The following is a 10,815-nucleotide window of genomic DNA, read 5'->3' as shown; positions in this document are numbered from 1 at the left end:
AACAGAAGGATACTATCGACAAGTTTTGGGGGGAAGGGGTCTATATAAAGCCCCTCTTCGTCGCTCCGGGGAGAGGATAATAATCACGTTTTGTTTAGCAACTACTGTAGATTTCGCATTCAATTAAGTTATTTAACTTAAACTAATTTAATGCTAAATAGCGGAATATTAAGAACAGACTCAATCAATTTGTCAATGGCCGGTTTATTACGACAGTTTTTTTTTTCTTTCTTTCCTTATTAAGCATGGTTCATCAGATTTTACGGTTCGGTAGTGCGCTATAACTTCGATCAAACGTAAATTATTATATTCTGGACAAAAAGAGATTGTGAAGAAACCTTATAAAAAGGATAGTATTTTTTTTAATCTATTCCACTGAACGTTTTTGAAATATCGTTCTCATCAAATAATGGTTTTGTTCAAATTGATTTTGTCCGGTTGATTCCCGCAGATGTCTTCAGGGTGGTCTCGGTATATAACTAAAAACAAGTAATTAACATTCTTTGCTTTATTTTATTTTTAATAAATAGGAATAGTAAAGTCTAAGCCAGAATAAATTAGTGGTTTCCATTATATTTTACACTTAAAAATTTACGTTTATTCACCCTCCCAACGTCTAAAAATATATCATGTCACTTATACCATACGATCGACAAAAAACGGCGTCTAAGTTGGCTGGGGAATGACAATGGATGATAATCCTGTCGAGGTTGAGTCCTAGACTTCATTATTTGGCCCATACTCTTCTTCATTTTTTAATGGCTCTAATAACGTTGTAATTTTATAACCATATCTCTCTAACTATCTTTAATCTATATTGATTAAAAATAGTTTTTAAATCATGTGTGTACTTTCTTAAAAAAATCTTCCTTAAATCGTTGTTTAGTAAATGTCATTCCCTAGCCGTTTTTGACGCCTTTTTTTCGATCATACGGTATATGGTGGTAGTTAGTCGTATACATCGAGAAAGCCTCAAACAGTGGCGGCTACAGAGGGGGGAGAATTGATAAATTTGTCCCCTTTGTGTGTACACCTTTGAAAAAGGAAATAAAACTTCCGAAAGCTTGGCGTAGGTAAAAATCTGTTTAAGTCTTCAGACCGCTATCCCTAAGAATTGTTTTTATACGAAGTTTTTTTTTATACGAATATATACGTATGTATGTACAAACATATACCGGGTGCGCCTCAAAAGTGACTCACCCCTATAACTTTTTTTATTTTTTCAGATAAAAATCGAAATTTGGTATGTTAGTACATGACATAAATTAGATTAATTGACGTATTCAACTGTTTATAGCTACTTCCTGTTTCACCGGAAATGACTACAGCTTTTAATTTTTAAATGGCACCCTCAGTATATTTCTACTTTATTAAATAGAAAATCACACTCTGAATAGAATGACATGCCAGCTTTTGACATTTTCGTATATTATGGTTACGCGGTTCATAACGACAATTTGACTCGAAATACCAAGTGTGTGGTATCAAATTATTGGTAAAAAAATGCTTTTTCCAAATATGCTAATGAGCGACCCATGTTCGGTTTGAAAAAATTGAGATATGATTAAAAATACGATTTGGGCATATTTTATCCGGCCAGGACAACATACGAAAATCATTAGACGATCAAATCTACTTTTCCAAGGCTTCTTGATTAAAAATTATTGTTTGTGACGCAGCCATGACACTCTAGATTGAAATTTAAAATACGATTTTTTTAAGCGAAAATGTCAAAAGTCAAAAAAAATATGATATGTCATTCTACTCAGAGTGTCATTTTCTATCGAATAAAGTTGATATATACCGAGAGTGCCATTTAAAAATCAAAAGTTGTAGTCATTTCCGGTGGAACAGTAACCGAAAACAATTGAATACCGTCAATCAATCCTAATTTTTCATATACTATCAGACCAAATCTCGTTACTCTTGCTTTGGCTTCTTTGTAATATGTATAATTAACACCTTGTATATCCGTTAATAAATAAACACTATTTAAAACAAATACCTGCGACCTTAATTTAATATCCTTTTTTATTTGTTTTTATTTCTTTTTTTATTGACTACGTCCATGAACCGTTTGACAGTCAATTACATTTTAGTGCAGTGTGTAATTGTTATTACCGACAGACGCTTTCACTAACTAAATCGCTGTAACAAACTAATAAATCAATTATGTCACAACGGCTGCTTATTACAATTTATTTTTACAGGGAATCGATAAATACTATTTTGCATCATTTCGATTTGTTGTGATTTTTGCCGTTTGTTAATGCTTAACCCAGATTAATAATATTTACTTAATAATCATCCGAATTGATTGCAAGAGTCTCCACCTCCGCTTCTTAATTTACAGCTTTTTTGTTAATTAAAATCGGTTTCTTTTTTCTTTCAATTAAGATTTGGTTACAGTCGGAACGATTTCTGTCGCAAACAGATTGATATTGCTTGCATAGAAACGAATAAAAATTGCTTGAGATTCCTCATTTAAACTTTGCAAATTACCGTACAATAAAGCACCGTCTACACTTAACGGGATCGTGATATTTTATTTCAACAGATTGGAGTGTGTGTATTTTAAATAATAAAAAAATAGTAAATTTTGAGAAATAAAAATGTTATATTGAGTCTAACAAACATAAGCAAATGGGCAGCTGATTTATATTTTGAGCGGTATCCTGAGGGCCAGTAACCAAACCCAGCCATTTTTAAAAGGTTAGAAGATAGTTTAATCAATTTTGGATCTTTTCAAAAACCAATCTGGTGGCCACCTGGTCATCTAATATCACTCCCTTGAACTTTTTTCTCTGGGGCTTTCTAAAAAACGAAATTTATCGAAATGCAAATTGAACATTAGAAGAGCTACAAGATAGTTTAGTTGTGGCTTTGCAAAATGTAACCAACATACACATTCGAAATTCGAAATGCTGTTAGCGGCGGCATGTGGGGATGGTGCCAACTCTGTCTAGATAATACCGAGCAGCAGTTTGAACATTTAATGTAGTCTTTGTATTTTTATTTTTTTTATATTAACGGCGAAGCCCGATTGAAGTAACCTATTGAGTTTATATTAAAATATGTTCATTTGTTGCTGTCACACTTATTTTTTATTTGCTTAGTATTGTTCGATTTTATTTAATTGCTAATACATGATTACAGTTGAGGGTTGGAACCTTTGGTGTTACACAGCAAAATAAAACACTAAATCACCACAATACACCAAAACACTTTTACTTTTACACTGGACGCGCGTTTCGCTAACCATGTTAGCATCCTCAGCAGATGATTTTAAACTTATGAGTTTCATCATGAGCATCATCTGCTGATGATGCTAACATGGTTAGCGAAACGCGCGTCCAGTGTAAAAGTAAAAGTGTTTTGGTGTATTGTGGTGATTTACTGTTTTATTTTGCTAATACATGGATTAATTTGAAAGTAGATATTTGCTTGTTTCCTCTTGGTTGGCATAACCTACCAAGAGGAAAATCGATATCTTTAAATAAATTGGAATTTTAAAGTTAAAAGAGAAAATAAATATATAGTGTTATATATTTTCGAGAAGCCCATGTCAAGCTGAATCGGGAAATTTAAAAATATACAGGAGGTTCTATTTAAAAAAAACATGTAAGAATATAGTTAATACCGAGGTTAATACCTAAAAAAATATATTTTTCGAAAAAAGTCTGACTACGCCACTGTATTCCACACAGAAAAATGCCTTTAGGATGTTTAATTCATTTTTGCGTAGTTGGGCTCAAATAAAAAAACTATCGAACATCTTCAAAAAGTACAAAATTTGAGAATCCCCCTGTAGCTTCGAAATCAATTAGGATAGCCAGGATCCGTTTGGGCCATTGTGATTTTTCCAAAAAAAGAACCCGAGACTGCAGTATCAAAATTTGAATATTTCTCAGGGTTTTCTATATACCATATACAGGGTTGTTCACCACATACGACACGGAGTATTGTAGCTAAACGATGAGATTTTTACAAATTGTAAGTTTGGGGTTCGTTGAAGGACTATTAGAGCTACAATTTAAAAATATCTTTACAAGATACAGAGTGTCCCAAATAAATAAAAAATATCAAAGTTGTATTTTTTTAAATGGAACACCCTGTATATTATTACATTTTTAGTTTCTACGATTAAAATAAAGGTAAATTTGATTAAGGTTTATTATACTTAAACATTACGTTTTTGAAATATTTTCAATTTTGTGAAATTGCAGTAAAAATTTTAAAGCTTTATTTCTCCAAGGGTATCAATGTTTTTAATACTAAATATTTAATGAAGTTTATTTATTGATCAGTTATTGTGTTGCAATAATAAAAATAATACTACTTTATAGAGAGTGTCTAAAAATTTACTTTAAATAATTATTAACTTCAAACGGCAACAACTTCTTTAATTTAAATAGAATGCCCTGTATATTTTAGGAGAATCAGATGCACAATTAAATTGTCTATCAAATTGTATTATGCCATTTTTTATCTATCCCTTCAAGTTTTCGTAGAAAATGCATTTTCTTATAATTTAGACTTCATTTATCAATATATCCATGGAATATTGACATTTTAGATTGTTTTTAAAGCAGCAAATGTACAAAATGTACAGACTAGTAATATTATCGTTTTTAGCAAAACGATAATATTACTAGCCCATTTGTATGCAAAAAGAAAACTATTTAAATCTTTATCAAAGAGTATACCATTAATTAAATATAACACCATTATTTCCGCCCATATACTAATTAATTACATACTTAATTGTGTTCGTTAATAAATTATTATAAATAAATGTGGATTTGAGTCAGAAATCAATATAATAATAAGTTATAAATTAAAGTCTCTGTTGTTATAAATAAGCATTTATTAAAAATGAAATATCATTTTTAAGGTGTTAGTTTTTATCACACTGTCTAATGCCCATACAAAATTCAGTTTTTTAGTATTTGGAGCAATTATTATTAATCAACGCAAACAGTCAGTTAATGTGGTTTGAATACTGGAATCATATTAATTGGTCCTCTTTAACAAATATTTAAACAGTTTTTTTATTTTTTAAAGAAATAAACGAATTATATCGACAATATTAGTATCTGTACTCTTTAAAAATTTGGTACATCTTTAAAAATAATCTAAAATGTCAATAGTCCATGGGTATATTGATAAATAAGTTCTAAATTACAAGAAAATGCATTTTCTACGGAAACTTAAAGAGATAGGTAAAAAATGGTATAATATTATTTGATAGACAATTAAATTGTGCATCTGATTCTCGTAAAATATACAGGGCGTTCCATTTAAATTAAACAAGTTATTGCCATTTGAAGCTAATAATTATTTAAAATAAATTTTTAGACACTCTGTATAAGGTAGTATTATTTTTATTATTGCAACACAATAACTGATCAATAAATAAACTTCAGTAATTATTTAGCATTAAAAACTTTGATACCTTTGAAGAAATGAAGCCTTAAAATTTTTACTGCAATTTCACAAAATTGAAAATATTTCAAAAACGGTAAGGTTTAAGTATCATAAACCTTAATCAAATTTACCTTTATTTTAATCGTGGAAACTAAAAATGTAATAATATACAGGGTGTTCCATTTAAAAAAATACAACTTTGATATTTTTTACTTATTTGGGACACTCTGTATCTTGTAAAATTATATTTAAATTGTACCTCTAATAGTCCTTCATCGAACCCAAAACTTACAATTTGTAAAAATCTCATCGTTTAGCTACAATACTCCGTGTCGTATGTGGTGAACAACCCTGTAGAAACAACCAAAATGGTCCACCATGTACTTTAGGTTCGCACTAAAACAAAATTCCTAAGTTTGTTATTCTAGGAGCTACAGATGCTCGACGCATTATTGCCTGACCCTGTATTTTTACTCATAAACGAGAAACCCAATAAACCACACGAAAATGGGACACTCTGTATAATAAAACACGTCTACTTAGACTCATAACTGTATATCGAACTACTTACATCAATGTAGTAATAAACAGGAACCGTATCTAAACAAGTATAAATAATTAAGAATTTCCCAACGAAACGGAAAACGCAATTTCGGTTTTCATTTCAGTGAAACAGTATTAAAAATTTTCCTCAATTGCACAGGAGCCTTGAAAATTAAGAGCAGAACAAACTGTTTTCCTTTCGTTTCATCAGTGTTTCTAAAGAGCGACAAAACATCCGGCTCCGCTTTGTGGACATTGAAGTGACACTTTTTATTCGCTTGAAAATGCAAATATTTCTATTCTTGCTGTTAAACGCCACAACAATTACGAAAATCTCGACCTAAAAATCTATCTGGTTTTTATACCACTTTATTACAGTTGTGGCTTTTCTTATTTAAAAAACAGATAGAATTTTATTCAAAAATCAACATTGGGTTAAAAATAAATTTCTATCAACTACCTAAAACTATCTTAAAAAATATTTAAGAAAAACTATACCGGGTGGTGGGCATCGTCGGCGTCGTTGGAAACATATAGGAAATACCTTGCATATATTGAACTATCCAAATATTTTTTTTTTAGAATTTAGAATGAGTGGGAGGGGGGTTAGTAGAGGTAGATGGCCGATTCACCATCAGGAGCAGGAGCAGAGCGCACTACGCATGCGCGTAAATCAGCTAGGAACATGTAAAATAGGCTAATAAACAGGAATAAACAGGTTTGAACCGCTTTGAACAGCTTTAAAACAGAAATAAACAGGTATGAACAAAAAATGAACAGGTCTGTTGTTTTAAGCTAAAAAGCGGTTCAAAGCTGATCAAAAGCTGTTCAAAGCGGTTCAAACCTGTTTATTAGCCTATTTTACATGTTCCTAGCTGATTTACGCACATGCGCAGTGCGCTCTGCTCCTGCTCCTGATGGTGAATCGGCCATCTACCTCTACTGGGGTTAATCACTTCGACCTTACAGATCCATTGTGTCCCCCTTTCTTGAATCATAACTCATCATACAGTCTAAGGTCTTTGACAAAAGCCAGTATCTGGGCCAGTATCCAATATCAGTCGTACCAAAATTCATGGCATGAATGGTTGTCGTCTCGGCGCACTCACTGATGAGGTGTACTGGTGTTTCCCCATCTTCCCCACAGAATCTGCATTCGCCGTTTCTTCTCAGTTTCAATCTACTGAGGTGTTCATTGAGGAGACAGTGTCCTGTTAAAAACCCCGTGACAATCCGAAGATTGTTCTTACTCAGACCCAGGAAGATCTGTGATTTTTCTTGATCATAAGCCCTCAGAAACTTCTTCGAGTGTTTTAGACCATTGCAAGATTTCCATTCCAGGTTGCGGATGGAATCTTCCAAGTTCTTGAGTTCCACCTTGAGTTGGTTACCACTTGGAAAGCAGAACGGTTCTGGTCCAGTTAGTGGAGTGTTCGCTCCTTTCCTAGCTAGATTATTTCAACATTCCAAATATTGACTCCCCTATTAATTTTACATCATCATCATCATCATCACGCAGCCCACTTTCACGTCCATAGTTGAACATAGGCCTCCTCCAAACGTCTCCAGTTCTCGCGGTTTTTAGTTGTTGCAATCCAGTTAGTTGTTATTCGTTTCAGGTCGTCGGTCCATCGGGTGGAAGGTCTGCCTTGGCTACGCTTGTCGGCTCTTGGTCTCCACTCTATCTTTTGGTCCATCTCCCGTCTGCCATTCTAGCAATGTGTCCAGCCCATCTCCACTTTTGTTTTGTGATTCGCTGGATAATGTCATCCACTCCCGTACGTCGGCGTATCTCTTCATTTCTTACTCGATCTCTCAAAGTCAGGCCACTCATAGATCTCTCCATCCACCTCTGTGTCACTCTCAATTTTTCTGCGGTTGCTTTTGTTAGAGTGAGTGTTTCTGCGCCATAAGTCAAAACCGGGAGGATACATTGGTTAAATGCCTTTCTTTTCAGGTGTATTGGGATATTTGCTCCATATTTGCTCTAAAGATGTCCCTCATATTTCCGTAAGCCGCCCATCCCAAGGTAATTCGTCTAGCCAGTTCACAGGTTTGGTTACTTGTTAAGGTTTATCTATCCTGAATACACATGCCAAATTTGAACAATTTTGGACAAGTCGATTTTAAGCAATTTAAGAAAAACTGCATCATCTATTGCGAATTTAAAACAGAAGAGGTAACGATGCAAAACCAGAAAAATGTCAACATACATAGGTTAGGCTGAGTCCGCAACAATAGGTACCTTTAGTTATCAACCAATGATTTTATCGCAAAAAAAATGAAAATTTAGATTTTTTTTTAATTTTTTGATTTTTTTTAGTTTTTAGTTAAACAACATAATTTTTTTATAATATGGCAACATAGGTAGCAGATTAAATTTACAAGAAAGAAAACCCAAAATAGATCCAGTGATTCAGAAAATTGAAGCAAAACATTTTTTTTTGATAATTTTAACAGGGTGTCCGCAAAAAAAGTTTCACATTAAAGTTGTGTTTTTTTGTAATAAAACACCCTATATATTAATTGATTTTCGGACTCTAGGAAAAATTAAATTTGAGTTTTATTTAAGAAGCATATGCCTAAAATGTATGGATTTTGACATATATATTTCACATTTTGTGAAAATGAAGAGTAAATTTTAAAATTCAATAACATAGCTAGCTAAATTTTAATTTACTCTGTATAGATTGATATATAATTACAAAATAATCATTGTATGCTAAACCAAATTAAAATTTAACCCGAAAACTTATACAGGGTGAGATAACATTAATATGGAACATTGATCACTTTTAAAAGCAAGTTACTCATTTATTTTAAATGGAACACCCAGTATATTATTCCGGTGTTTAACGGAGAATTTATATATCTTCAAAATATTATTAAGGTTGCCTACCCCTCAGACAAAGACTTTCCTAGATATTTAAATTTTTGCGTCATGATTTTGCGTCAATAGATCTTGATTATTTGAAAAAAACATCTAGTTGGCTTTGATGTACCTTTTGTTAATTTAAAACAAAAATTGAAGCATGCACAGTACGTTTGCTGGATCTGTGTCTATGAAAGGAATGCGGACAAAAACATATTTAAATAAACAGCAATATATATTTTATATGTCGACTTGACGAGTACGTCACCGCAAATCGCGCCGCCCACTCATTTTATTGGCTACTTGCAAATTTGTCGAATTTTTATTGATGGGACGCATCGTCTAATTTTTTACGAAAAACATCGAGAGAATATCGTCTCTCCTCTCACGGATACCCCGTAGCTATAGAATGGACAGACGTACTGTAGAGTAAAATACTCAACGGTAATAAAAAAGAAATACGTTTAAAACATATTTTAATTATTACAGAATTAAGACTAGACATAAACCTATATTTATGTGACAAAAATTAGCTAGATGCATTAGGGTAACTAGCAATTCACCCTGTGGGGGGGGGGCCTGGGGTTCTCTCAAGGGGGGGGGGGGCTTTTTTTTTAAAAACTGAAGAATAATTTAAAAAATACATGTTTTGAATAAAACGTTTACATGAATTTCTCTGTCAATAAATTTCATAGACTTGGTTATCAAACCGTATTCCCGTAGATTACTTAAATACCTACAAATTTTTTAAAACAATAAAAATTAACACATTTTTTGAACACAACAAAATAATATTAACTAAACAAAACTATAAAAAACGTCATTTTTACTACATCACAAGCAAATATAAATTAATACGCAGCCAAGAGTCATAATTCAAAATTTCTCTGGGGTGTGCCCAGCAGTAGCGGGGGGGAGCTCCCCCGGACACCACTGTAGTTACGCCAATGGCTAGATAAAATCAAATGCTCAAAATGCTTCCTTAATTTCTTGTTAACTGCATAAAATGATTCTTTTTTTATTTTCTTTTTTTTTACTAGTTAACGGGGATGTTTTGTGGAAATTAACTGACTTTGTTTTACATGAAATCTTACAAATTTCTGTAGTGGAAGAACAGCGTTGCGAGACTTGCTATTTTTTACATTTTTTGTTTTTATTGGGATATTATTATTTAATGAAATTAATGACATATTTTTCATAACATACCTATGACGAATTTAAGAGAACGGAAGTTAATTTTAATAATCGAGGTGACACATTAAAAAGTGAAATTTCTCTGGTCTCAGAATTATTTTTTCGAACAATGTAGATAACAAATTAGTTCCCGAAATTAATTTTCTGGTTCTCGCAAATTATGTACGATAATTGTATTCACTTTAAGATATCCCTTTTATGTTTTAATCGATTTTTTCCGTTCCATATTTTATACAAAAGCTACTATCTCATTACGTTCACTTCATTATTCTTAAGCAATTTTAATTTTGACTGTAATCATATAGATTGTTATTTGCATTTATTATTGAGCGTTATTCTATAAAGAAAAAATTAAGTTCTTGGATATTTTATAACATATCTAAAAATTAATTAATTTCTAAAGGCTATGCTAGATTTTATGAAATTCCACCAATGAAATTAATATTATCCTTAGTTTTGCATACTCATGCAACCCACAATGCATAAAATCTGAGGAGTAGATTTAATCAAGATTTAATCATTTTAATATTGAAAATGATAAAGGAGAATCAAAACAAATTAACTATTTTTTCCAGTTCTGACTATAATATATTTTAACCAGTTTGTTTTTAATCAAAAATACAGACTAAGATTTTTAGTATGTCCATCTAGCGTTAGTTAAGTGTGCTATTATGCAGATACCCACAAATTTCAGAACTGGAAACCAGAGGTCGCTTCGTCGCTTTAGTTTTTGACAGGTTTTTGACTTTTGACTTGACGTTTTTGTCAGTGACCTCGTT

This window comes from Sitophilus oryzae, unplaced genomic scaffold, assembly GCF_002938485.1.
Source record: "Sitophilus oryzae breed Bouriz unplaced genomic scaffold, Soryzae_2.0 scaffold_467_pilon_pilon, whole genome shotgun sequence".
Lineage (NCBI taxonomy): Eukaryota > Metazoa > Arthropoda > Insecta > Coleoptera > Curculionidae > Sitophilus > Sitophilus oryzae.
This window is presented reverse-complemented; position numbering follows the sequence as displayed.